The sequence below is a fragment of the Ruditapes philippinarum genome, unplaced genomic scaffold (genome assembly GCF_026571515.1).
Source record: "Ruditapes philippinarum isolate M1 unplaced genomic scaffold, ASM2657151v2 ctg7617_1_1_1_1, whole genome shotgun sequence".
In the NCBI taxonomy this organism is placed as follows: Eukaryota; Metazoa; Mollusca; class Bivalvia; order Venerida; family Veneridae; genus Ruditapes; species Ruditapes philippinarum.
In genome coordinates this window covers 2,562-16,074 of record NW_026855215.1, presented here as the reverse complement: position 1 = coordinate 16,074, position 13,513 = coordinate 2,562, and the positions used below count along the sequence as shown (strand labels likewise).

The following is a 13,513-nucleotide window of genomic DNA, read 5'->3' as shown; positions in this document are numbered from 1 at the left end:
TTATGTTGAGCTCGCCAATGGACAGTATTAGAAAGTGCAAGTTACCGTCTATGCCCCTTGCACAGGCTTAAGCAGCATTCCACATTTAAACAGGAAAAAAGTGAAATTCTGAATTTAGGAACATCCGCAGATGTGTTCATACGTTGGACATCATGGAACCTTCAATGTGACATTTACATGCCATTCCACGAAAATTGGCGTATGGCAAATATCTAAGATCTGATTATTTTTGTTTCATTATTTTACAGAATATTAGGTTTGCTCTTCTTGACTTTTAGTGATTTCGATCTAGCAATTAAAGTTGTTACTAGATTTCTTAAATACAATAGATTTTGTGTGTTAAGAACGGTCTAGTTATTAAGTTTAATTAATTTCAATATAATAATAATAATTACAATTTTATTACAATAAATTACTGCCAGCAGTAAAGAGCCCATATTTGTGAACAAGCAAGTCATTTTCGGTTCCGACAGGATAAGGGATAATTTATATATCTACCGTGTCCTGTGTGTGTTGCATTGTAGGGGCTTCAGACTGTCCAGTCTCTTCTTTCTGTCTGTTTTCACTTTCCTGAAAAATGTATATTAACATTAACAAAGACATGATAAAATTGATATAGAATTATATTGTATTGCATACATTGTCCCGAAATCCAGAAAATCGTGATGATTAAATTAAAACAGTATTTCTCGTTTTTGTTTTACATCTTTTTTTAAAAAAAAACGTAACTTACCATACCATTTGGAAGCTGTTGGTTCTCTGTTGTTCTTTCATTATGTTCATGCGTCCTGATATCTTCACTAAGGACTACTGATTCTTTCTGAAAGAGAACAAATTGAAACCATGTATTTTAAAATGATCCTCTATGTCATGATTAAAGCCAATAGTCTCCAGATGGTTAAATGAATAAAATGAAATAAAACTTTAAGTCAATGGTAATTTCTATTTAGTTAGGTTATATGTGTAAATTATTTGCATCTAAAAAAGCGTCAATATCCCGTGCTTCTTCCTTACAAAAACTACTACGTTATTTACGCAGCAGCCAATATAAAGTATATAATTTATTCAACATGGTCACGTGCCACAACAGTTGTCAAGAAAAATCCTGATATCCAGTACTCCCAGGGTCGTATATCAATGTTCGTCATTGAATAAGCCCTCATAAATAATTGTATAGAGAACAAAATGAATAGGATATTGATTTTTTTGACTGTGATCTTAAACGTCAAAAAAGGCTTAAAAATATATCATAGCCTGTGCATGTTGCCGGAAAGGGGTTCCATAAGGTTCAGGCCCATCTTTCGATCTGGTTTTACTTTCCTGAAGGAAACATATTGACGTAACAAACGGAGAGGTAATGTCCTTATTTTTCAGAGAAACATATTGGAATTGAAGAAAACAGAATACCTTAAGAACGCCCAAATGACAAAACTGAAAGCAGCCTGTTGCTGGCTCGATTATAATGATTTCTTTGATTGGGTTTTACGTCACATCGACACTGTTTAGGTCATATCGAGACGTTCCAGTTTTACTGGTGGAGGAAGAACTCAGGTGCCCTTCCGTACATTATTTCAGGCACGAACAGGCACTTGAGTAGAACCACCGACGATCCGTAATGTAGCTGGATAGCTTCCACACATAAAAGAATCCAAAGTCCCTTTCGGTATTCGAACCCAGAGCAGTGAGTGGCAAGTGGTTTTTGAAGTCCACGACCTTAACCGCTAGACCACCGACGCCCTTTGATTATATTGAGCTTGTTCATGGACGGTACTAAGAGAGTGCAAGGTATAGCTGTCCATGCCCCTTGCACCGGCTTTCAGCAGCATTCCCATTTAAACAGGAAAAAAAATGAAATTCTGAATTTAAATACATCCGCAAATGTGATCATACGGTGGACATCGTGGAACATTCGATGTGACACTTACATTCCATTCCACGAAAATCGGCATAAAGCAAATATCTAAGAGCTGATTATTTTTGTTTCATTATTTTACAGCATGATAGTTTTCCCCTCTTAAGATTTAGTGATTTCGATCTAGCACATTAAAGTTGTTGCAAGATTCTGAAATATAATAGCTTTTGTGTATGTTAAGAACGGTCTAGTTATAAAGTTTAATGAATTTCAATATTATAATAATAATTACAATATAATTATAATAAATTACTGCCAGCAGTAAAGAGCCCTTATTTGTGAAAAAGAAAGTCATTTTTGGTTCCGACAGGATAAGGGTTAATTTATATATCTACCGTGTCATGTGTGTGTTGCATTGCAGGGTCTTCAGGCTGTCCTGTCTCTTCTTTCTGTCTGTTTTCACTTTCCTGAAAAATGTATATTAACATTAACAAAGACATGATAAAATTGATATAGAATTATATTGTATTGCATACATTGTCCCGAAATCCAGAAAATCGTGATGATTAAAGTTAACGTGTGGTAATGCTTGATGATCAGATAGATAGGGTATGAATAAAAACAGCAGTATTTCTTGTTTTTGTTGTGCATACTTTATTTGAAAAACGTAACGTACCATATCATTTGGACAATGTTGGTTCTCTGTTGTTCTTTCATAAAGTTCATGCGTCCTGGTATCTTCACTAAGGACTACTGATTCTTTCTGAAAGAAAACAAATTGAAATCATGTATTTTAAAATGATCTTCTATGTCATTAATAAAGCCAATAGTCTTCAAATTGGTAAATGAATAAAATGAAATAAAACTTTAAATAAAAAGTAATTTCTATTTAGTTAGGTTATATGTGTAAATTAATGTTATCTAAAAAAGCGTCAATATCCCGTACTTCTTCTTTGCAAAAACTACTACGTTACTTACGCAGCAGCCAATATAAAGTATATAATTCATTCAACATGGTCACGTGCCACAACAGTTGTACAGAAAAATCCTGATATCCAGTACTCCCAGGGTCGTATATCAATGTTCGTCATTGAATAAGCCCTCATAAATAATTGTATAGAGAACAAAATGAATTGGATATGGATTTTTTGACTCTGATCTTAAACGTCAAATAAATCCTGATTATATATCATAGCCTGTGAATGCTGCCGGAAAGGGGTTCCATAAGGTTCAGGCCCATCTGTCGATCTGGTTTTACTTTCCTGAAGGAAGCATATTGACGTAACAAACAGAGAGAGGTAATGTCCTTATTTTTCAGAGAAACATATTGGAATTGAAGAAAACAGATTACCTAAAGAACGCCCAAAATGACAAAACTGAAAGCAGCATGTTGCTGGCTCGATTATATTGATTTGTTTGATTGGGTTTTACGTCACATCGACACTGTATATGTCATATCGAGACGTTCCAGCTTTACTGGTGGAGGAAGAACTCACGTGCCCTTCCGAGCATTATTTCAGGCACGAACAGGCACCTGCGTAGAACCACCGACGTTCCGTAAGGTAGCTGCATAGCTTCCTCACATGAAAGAATCCAAATAATATAGATAAATACAGAATCCCTAAAGAAAGCCCAACACGGCAAAATTGAAAAGTTGCAGGCTCGGTTTGATTGAGCCTGTTCATGGACGGTACTGGAAAGTGCAAGTTACCGTCCACGCCCCCTAGCACCGGCTTAAACAGAATTCAACATTTAACATGAACTGTTAAAATTTAGAATTTTGAAACATCCGCAGATGTGTACATATTGCGGTTATCATGGAACCTTCAATGTGACACGGTAGTGCCATTCCATGAAAAGTGGCATAAGTCCGTGTCGGTATTCGAACCCAGAGCAGTGAGTGGCAAGTGGTTTGAAGTCAAGATCACCGACGCCCTTCGATAATACTGAGCTTGTTCTTGGACGGTACTAGAAAGTGCAAGTTACCGTCCATGTCCCTTGCACCGGCTTAAGCAGCATTCCCATTTAAACAGGAAAAAATTCAAATTCTGAATTCAGAAACATCCGCAGATGTGTTCATACGGTGGACATCATGGAACATTCGATGTGACACTTACATTCCATTCCATGAAAATCGGCCTATAACAAATATCTAAGAGCTGATTATTTTTGTTTCATTATTTTACAGCATGTTAGTTTTGCCCTTCTTGAGATTTAGTGATTTCGATCTAGCACATTAAAGTTGTTACTAGATTTCTTAAATATAATAGCTTTTGTATGTGTTAAGAACGGTCTAGTTATTAAGTTTAATGAATTTCAATATTATTATAATAAATTACTGCCAGCAGTAAAAAGCCCATATTTGTGAAAAAACAAGCCATTTTCGGTTCCGACAGGATAAAGGTTAATTTATATATCTACCGTGTCCTGTGTGCGTTGCATTGTAGGGGCTTCAGGTGGTCCAGTCTCTTCTTTCTGTCTGTTTTCACTTTCCTGAAAAATGTATATTAACATTAACAAAGACATGATAACATTGATATAGAATTATATTGTATTGCATACATTGTCCCGAAATCCAGAAAATCGTGATGATTAAAGTTAACGTGTGGTAATGCTTGATGATCAGATAGATAGGATATGAATAAAAACAGCAGTATTTCTTGTTTTTGTTGTGCATACTTTATTTGAAAAACGTAACGTACCATATCATTTGGACAATGTTGGTTCTCTGTTGTTCTTTCATAATGGTCATGCGTCCTGATATCTTCACTAAGGACTACTGATTCTTTCTGAAAGAAAACAAATTGAAATCTTTTTTTTTAAATGATCTTCTATGTCATTATTAAAGCCAATAGTCTGTAAATGGTTAAATGAATAAAATGAAATAAAACTTTAAATAAAAAGAAATTTCTATTCAGTTAGGTTTAATGTGTAAATTAATAGCATCTAAAAAAAAGGCGTCAATATCCCATGCTTCTTCCTTGCAAAAACTACCACGCAACTTACACAGCACCAATATAAAGCATATAATTCCTTCAACATGGGCACGTGCCACAACAGTTGTCCAGAAAAAAATCCTGATATCCGGTAACCCCGGGGTCGTATATCAATGTCCGTCAATAAGTAAGCCTCATAAATAATTGTATATTGGATATGGATTTTTGACTCTGATCTGAAACGTCAAAAAAGCTTAAATATCTACCAAAGCCTGTGCATACTGCCGGAAAGGGGTTCCATATGGTTCAGGCCCTTCTTTCGATTTGGTTTTTCTTTCCTGTAGGAATCATATTAACGTAACAAACGGGGAGGTAATGTCCTTATTTTTCAGACAAAACATATAGGAATTGAAGAAAACGTAATACCTAAAGAACGTACAAAACCGAAAGCAGCCTTGTTGCAGGCTCGATTATGTTGAGCTCGCCAATGGACAGTATTAGAAAGTGCAAATTACCGTCTATGCCCCTTGCACAGGCTTAAGCAGCATTCCACATTTAAACAGGAAAAAAGTGAAATTCTGAATTTAGGAACATCCGCAGATGTGTTCATACGTTGGACATCATGGAACCTTCAATGTGACAATTACATGCCATTCCACGAAAATCGGCGTATGGCAAATATCTAATAGCTGATTATTTTTGTTTTATTATTTTACAGCATATAAAATTTGCCCTTCTTGAGTTTTAGTGATTTCGATCTAGCAATTAAAGTTGTTACTAGATGTCTTAAATATGATAGCTTATATGTGTGTTAAGAACGGTCTAGTTATTAAGTTTAATGAATTTCAATATAATAATAAATAATAATAATAATAATAACAATATTATTATAATAAATTACTGCCAGCAGTAAAGAGTCCATATTTGTGAAAAAGCAAGTCATTTTCGGTTCCGACAGGATAGGGTTAATTTATATATCTACCGTGTCCTTTGTGTGTTGCATTGCATGGTCTTCAGGCTGTCCTGTATCTTCTTTCTGTCTGTTTTCACTTTCCTGAAAAATGTATATTAACATTAACAAAGACATAATAAAATTGATATAGAATTATATTGCATTGCAGAAAATCGTGATGATTGAATTCATGTATTTTAAAATGATCCTCTATGTCATAATTAAAGCAAATAGTCTCCGGATGGTTAAATGAATAAAATGAAAAAAAAAACTTAAGTTAACGATAATTTCTATTTCTGTTAAATTACTGGCATATCAACAAAGCGTCATTATCCCGTGCTTCTTCATTGCAAAAACTACTACGTTACTTACGCAGCAGACAATATAAAGAATATAATTCATTCAACATGGTCACGTGTCACAACAGTTGTCTAGAAAAAATCCTGATATACGGTAATCCCGTGGTCGTGTATCAATTTTCGTCGAAGAGAAAGCCCTAATCATATATCAAGATATATTCTAAATCGGTATATTGTTCATCATATAAATGATATAATTGATTAATTATAATTTAAGTGCCACAAATTACTACAAATATCAAAACCATTGCAGTTTATTTGTCTCTCTTTTAGTTTGATATTTTCCCCGATTCCTTGGGTTCCGGATCACAGATTGCGATATTGTCTTGCACAGTCACGTGGATCTAGAATAAACCAGGATGAAAGAATTCCGCAGTATGATAAAAGGAGTTCCCCGATGGCCGAAAAGCAAACATAATCAACTAATGTTTTTTGAGGAAAGAAATGTTAATAAGAAAGTCGTTTTTCTGTCATCCTCTGGAGGCTTTAAAAAAGATATGGAAGAACACTATAGCTGTCACAAGTGCCGAATACCCCCGACATGCCCTTGTCAGAAAACGTTCTTTAGTAAGTTAATTTGCACACAGGGAGAATTCAGTTGTTTATAGAATTTTTTCAAATGTTTTGAGTTATTTGTTCATCAATAACATAATATAAAGTTTGAATTTGGACTAATTATGACTTTTAAAGGCAATAGGTTCTTTCTCCCTGAAATTTCTGTACTTCTATTCATTAAGATCTATCTACCTACAAAGTTTCGTGTTGATATCTTTTATAGTTCTGGACAAAGTGTGTAAATGAAAAAGGGAAATAACTCCAAAATAAGGGTAGGTAGGGTTACGGTTATTTGCACTTCTACTAAGTGAGATCTTTCTTACTACAAGGTTTCAAGTTGATACTCTCAATAGTTTTCATGTAGGAAAGGATAGTTTACGTGTCTTATATACCGCACCTCCAATCATTCAGATTTATCTACTAACAAAATTTGAAGTTGATATCTCCTTTCTGCAACTGACCGCCCGACTAACCAACCGACCACATACTGGCTGCAGTATAGTTCATTTGTTGGAAATTGCAATCCGCTAGTTGCATATACGACTAGGATAATGGCTGTTTTAAAGGTCACAAGAGAGTGACTTATTACTGTCCATCAGATTCTCGTGCGTAGCGTTAATTAAGAGCTGATTTTAATCAGAATGGCACTTACCACTACCGTACCCTGAGTATTTTGCTGAGAAGGGCTTTCAGATTGTCCATTTTGTTCTTTAGATCTTGTTTCATTTTGCTGAAAAATGTACATTAACATTAACAAGAATATCTCAATGACAAATTTGCCCCCTCCCTGTTACCTTAATTGGTAGTAACTATATAAAAGTCACATAAAAGCTGATAATAGCATGTATGTGTTTATGAATCAGGAAAAAGGCATAATGTTTATAGAAATGGCAAGATAAAAAGAAGTTTAACAATTATAAGCATTTCTAGTGCAAACATTTACAAAATTATTGATAAACACATCTGCATATAATCATATTCCCTATGTAAATAAATAACTATGACTGAAGTTTGCTTTAATCATGCTTAACTAAAAATGAATGAATTAAACACAAAAGATCAAAAAAAGTGAGTAACGTAACTGTGTTAAAAGTGATGGACTTTTTTATTCTGTGCAATGTATCAACCAATCCATATAAAGTCTTTCAATCACGGATAGTTAAGCTGCAAATGCCGCAAGGGCATATCAATAAAAATGACAATTTTTTATATTCATTTAATCTAATATCTTATAGATATACAACAAATGTTAGCAAAGAGTTATAATATATTTTTAAGATAACAATGATTGATATTGTTGTACTTAATCTATTAAGCAGAAAAAATTTCAGTCAGGGTCACTTTGACGTCGACCTTTATGCACGGTGCTCAAAACAAAAGAACCTGTGTGTTCTCCAGTTATTGAGTTTAGGTTTTATAGTAAAGTCATTTATTCTGACCATGAATTTGTGCAAATTATAATTAGTGTTATTGAATCAATGCAAAGTGATGACTGTGTAAGGTTGAAAGGCTTAAATGTCAAATGGTTTTCTTATTATTGAGCGGACACGTTTTCACAACAATTTGAATTTTTTTGATCACTGTGCCTTTGACCTTCAAGCAAGAACGCCCCAAAACAACAAGCAATTATCAAAAAATATAAACGTCCCCTACCGGTTAGAACCTCAGCAACAATTTTAATGACCATGACCATTCAATTATGCAATTGTGGAAGACATGAATGGACTTTTGAGTTCTTAGTTTGTCTTTATTATAGTCATGTTTTAAGTTTCCCTGCTTGGAAGGAAAATGATGTTTAACACAACAAATATTTTAAAAAAAAAGAACAATTTTCTCAACTTTTCTCTATCTTTAGTAATTTTGTCAGAATAGGTCTTAGTTCTTTAAAAGTGAAACGGTTTTACGGATGGACAGACAAACAGACAGACACTCTGAGGGAAACTATTTAAACATCTGTGGTGGTTACCAGAATATAACATTTTTTTAGTAAAGTTTTAAATTTTGTCACACATTTTTTATGCGAAGTACAAAGATATATTTGAAGTTTGAAGAAAATAAATTAAAAATTAAGAAACTTATAGTAAAAATAAATTCGGTGTAAAAAATGTTATCAGAAATCTGGAAGTGGTTGCCGGCGCGAATGTGGGTTCGACAGCCCTGAATTTACTCCCTATAGTCGGGCTTAAAATATTGTACATACTATCTATACTTCCATCTAATCATTGTTCATGTTTCATAAAAAAACATTTTCAGCACTTTTTGAGTTATTACAAACATTTGCATATTTTTAGTCTATTTGGTACCATAGCAACCCAATTTTTCGAAATAAAAAGTATAAAAGAAGACGTGCATGACTTCCAAACTGCCATATTTCAAGTTTGATTGAAAAAATGTCAGTACTTTTTGCGTATCACGTGATCCAGTTTCCGTGTTAAATATGCTATATTTAATGTCTATTTGCTGCAATAGCAACAAACCTTTTCACCACAGGAAGACATAAAACGACCTGCATTATCTCCAGACTGCCATTTACACAAATAGTAATCTTTTCAGTACTTTTTGCGTTATCACGAGATTCATAGTTTGGACGGACAGTCGGGCAGACGGACAGACAGACAGACGGAGTGTAAAAGTAATATCCCCGCTGGTTAAAGTACGCCAGGACACTACCAAGGTCTTCTAATAAATAAGGGTTATCATCCCATGAAGTTAAGAACTACTTCTCAATAAGGATGAGCATCCTAAAAAATTGAAAGCTCTGGGTCAAATGGTTCTCAACTTATTGAGCAGAAACCACGTGGTCTACCGACAGGCCAACAAACCGAGAGACCAACCAACATTGCACAACATTTAATCCTCTTTTTTTTAAAAGAATGCAAACTAATAACATGATAAAATAAATATTGACTAAATTATTTTTACTTTATTATGTTTATTGCATGGTCGAGTGATTAACGCTTGAACTCGTATTGTAAATATTTCTAGCAGCGTGGGTTTTAACGACGTCAGGGATAAGCCTATAGATTCCTTCACATATGAACCAAAATATAATCCGCATAAAATAATATGGCACCCCTCCCAAAGAAACGCATAGTTTATATATCTTCTTTAGGATATGCAGGCTGACATAGCTTCAAACTTGTAGCAAAGGTTAGTCATTTTCGGTTCCAGCAACAACGGTGTTGTATTTTAAATGTATGATAGATATCTACCGTATATTGTATATGTTGCAGGGTAGGGTTTTCAGAGTGTTCAGTCTCTTCTTTTGATCTGTTGTCACTTTGCTGAAAAGAAATATATATTATCATTGTAAAATTGATATTGACATAATTAGTGCCATTGTTTACATTGCAACATTATTGTATATATTGCAACACTTTCAATTTTTCCGCTTTGCGTGTTCTTTAGTGATTTTTTATTTTACTATTGACCAAACACGAAAACCACAAAAACATTGGCATATACAACCGAATTAATATTTGTAGCATAATCAAAGTATCTTTCAAGTAAGGAAACTTGTCTGAATATAGTTTTATATTGAGTATCTCAATAATAAACAAGAACCGGAGATGCTTCCCGAATAGGTTTTGGACACAGAAAATTAGACCCCTTGTAGTTTTGCTTTTCTATTTAATGATGACTATCTACTTACAAAGTGTACTTGTTGCTACCTTTTATGGTTTCAGAGTTATGTTCCGGACAAAGTTGTAGTGCAAAAATTCAAAATTAGGCAAAGCTATTGTCTTACACTGCATAGCTACTTAAATAGACCTATCTTCCGACTTAGTTCTTGTTGATATCTATTGTAGTTTCATAGTAATGTCCCAGACAAAGTTCAGGTTAGGCAGAGTAAAAGTTATTTTGAGCTGCATATCTACACGAGCAGATCAATCTTCCTACAAAGTTATATAATCATATCTCTTATACTCAGAGTTATGCCCCGGACGATGTTCCTAGTGAAAAAAAAAAGAACAAAGGACAATAACTCCAAAGAGTTATGGTTCTTTTTTCATTGCTATTCTACTCAATGAAATCTTTCTACCTACAACATTTCTTGTTAATATCTCTTATAGTGTCAGAGCTATGTCCCGGACAAAGTTCAAAATGACAAAATGAGCGAAAGGCCAGAACTGCAAAATTAGGCAAGGCAGAGGTATGGTTCTTTAGCACTGCACTCCGCCTTAATGCCCTCTACCACTGTGCGCAGTTTAAAAAAAATACGTCCAAGGGTTTTCAAGTTGTGCTCCTGTCAAAACGGACGAACAGGTGAACAGACGGAAGGACGGAGAGACGAACAGACACACGGAAAGAGGCGACTATATGCTCTCACTTCGGGGAGCATAAAACTGACCACCAAGATGGCAACAACTTTTACACTACATGCATTAATAATAAAGGCTATTGAAGGAGTATACAATAAAATTATCAATTCTAAACATTTAAGCTCTGGGCTTTGTAGCTTCCCAAAATAAATATGTATTTCTTTTGCATAAGTCTACATTGATCCCACGGCTGGGCCAATTTTGACATTAGGGCCATTATCAATATCACCTTTGTTAAATATCTGAGCTATGAGCTTTTTGGTTATAGGAGTAATTATACGAAATGTTTATCATATAAGTGTTTGTAAACTAAGAGACATACGATGTCATGGTTTGGAGGTCTAAAAGGCAATGTTACGTGACTATAATTATCTAAGATCTGAACATTTGGTTTCATGTTTTACATCCTTATATTTTACCCATTTTAGTGTTTTTGGTGATTTCCTATTGTTAAGCAAATTATATTATTATTATTTTAAATATAATATAAAAATCTCAAATCAGATACATTAAGGTTGTTGCTTATTTTCTTAAAAGGATTCTTAAAATGGTTTAGAGCAGTCTATTTACTTTTTAGAAAGTTCAATATTAGACTACAAAAAAGGCTGCCAGAAGTAAAAAGTTTTACTTTCGGTTCCGGTAAGAAAAGGACTAATTTATATATCTACCGTTTCCTGTGTGTGTTGCAGGGTAAGAGCTACAGGCTGTCTAGTCTCTTCTTTTGATCTATTTTCACTTTGCTGAAAAGTGTTTATTAACATTTACAAAGACATGATCAACTTGATATAGACATATAGACATTATATTGAAAGAATCAATGAAATATTATGATTTTAGATTGGATGATTACATAACATGTCATTGGGTGTAACAGAATCATTATGCAATAAAGTTGGACAGGTGTGGTTAATTCAGCTCTTTTTCTAATAACCAATGGAAAAAGAATAAATCCGAATAATATATAACTTGAATTGATTTCAAAATTAATCAATGAATGATTGACTCCCTAAAGTATGTGGCCACTATAAACTTGTGAAAACTCTAATCAATACGAGTATGAAATTGCGTTACATATTTCGCAACAGGAAGTCAGATCCTTTTGGCTACAAATATCAATTTTATTGTCCTATAACAGCAGACCATAGAATTGCAGGGGGGGACAAGTTTTTACATTGATCAAAATACGGCATGTGAATAATTTAAAAGTAAATAATTTATACATAATAAAAGTATAAAATATATAGCAGAAAATTGTGAAGACATTTCTTAAGGTAATTGATGTAATAGGACTGGATTTTAGTCTGTTTTGCATTTTTTATTTATTTGCTTACAATGCAGTTCTTTATAGAGTATTAACTCGAATAATTGAATGTCTGATTTACTTTAAAAATCGGCGGCCTTATTTGAAATTCGTGTTTCGTTACAGTAATTTTATATCAGACATTGTGAAATTTTATTTACACAATCTTCGTTTACAATTAAAACTTTTTGGTCAGAGACATTCAAACATTCTATGTGTGTGTTATCTTTTTATATGATGGTTCTACACTATCTTATTAGAAATAATGAAACATGTAAAAATGTATGGAATAAAATAAATTTGGACCGACTACTTTACTGGCTTTGTGCTCACGTAGATTATATACTGTCACTTGTTATAGACACCGAGATATTTGGAAACATGGAAATGTTACTCGCCGGGTGACAATGCGACAATACAAGAATGATGGTGTTTAAAAGGTCACAATTGGTGCATATTAAATCCTAATGTGTTTTGTTGATAAAGAGCTAATTTAAATCAGATTGGCACTTACCACTACCGTATCCTGTGCCTTTTGCTGGGAAGGGCTTTCAGATCGTCCAGTTTCTCCTTTTGATTTGTTTTCACTTTTCTGGAAACATATATATTTCATTAACAAGAAATCTTTTTTTGTGCTACACATAAACCTAATGTTCCAAAACGTTTTACACAAACATTTAAAAAAAATCCTAGAATAACATGGTTTTCGACACGACCTAAAATCATTTTCTATTCTACCAAGGAATGACAGAATTGTTGACTGGATATGTGAGCATATTTTATCCACAAACATGTCTCGAGGATGATTATTGTTTGAAAGGTCAGGGAAAGGTGGCCTATCAAAGCCTATTTTTTCTTGCTAATTTCAAGTAGATTGATACTTACCACTACCGTATCATTTGTATTTTGCTGTAAAGGAATTTCATATTGTACAGTTTCTTCTTTTAATATGTTTTCACTTTGCTGAAAAATGTATATTTACATTAACAAGGAATATCTAAATGACACATTTGCCCCCTAGCTCTTACATTTACTGGGTTGTAACCGTTATCAAAGTCATTTAGAAACTGATATATGTTATGTGTTTTTAAATAAGGAAAAAGGTACATATACATCTTATAGAAAAAAGTAAGAATTTTAATAAGCAAAGTGACCTGAATATCATCATATGTTCTTTGTACATAAAAGCTATCTCTGTACTTTCCTTTTATAAAAACCGCATGCATAACTAAAAATG

General features: G+C 33.6%; 2 long non-coding RNA genes across 2 annotated transcripts; both read right to left on the bottom strand.

Moving 5' to 3' along the window:
• Positions 1-493: 493 nt before the first annotated feature.
• Positions 494-2,320, bottom strand: LOC132742515 (uncharacterized). The gene is made up of 3 exons (XR_009627438.1): positions 2,248-2,320; positions 734-820; positions 494-570 (listed from the first exon to the last, which is right to left on the bottom strand). It is a non-coding gene; the product is annotated as an uncharacterized LOC132742515 (long non-coding RNA).
• Positions 2,321-7,299: 4,979 nt separating this feature from the next.
• Positions 7,300-13,241, bottom strand: LOC132742514 (uncharacterized). Its single transcript, XR_009627437.1, has 5 exons — positions 13,162-13,241; positions 12,791-12,868; positions 11,645-11,716; positions 9,867-9,938; positions 7,300-7,384 (listed from the first exon to the last, which is right to left on the bottom strand). It is a non-coding gene; the product is annotated as an uncharacterized LOC132742514 (long non-coding RNA).
• Positions 13,242-13,513: the final 272 nt, after the last annotated feature.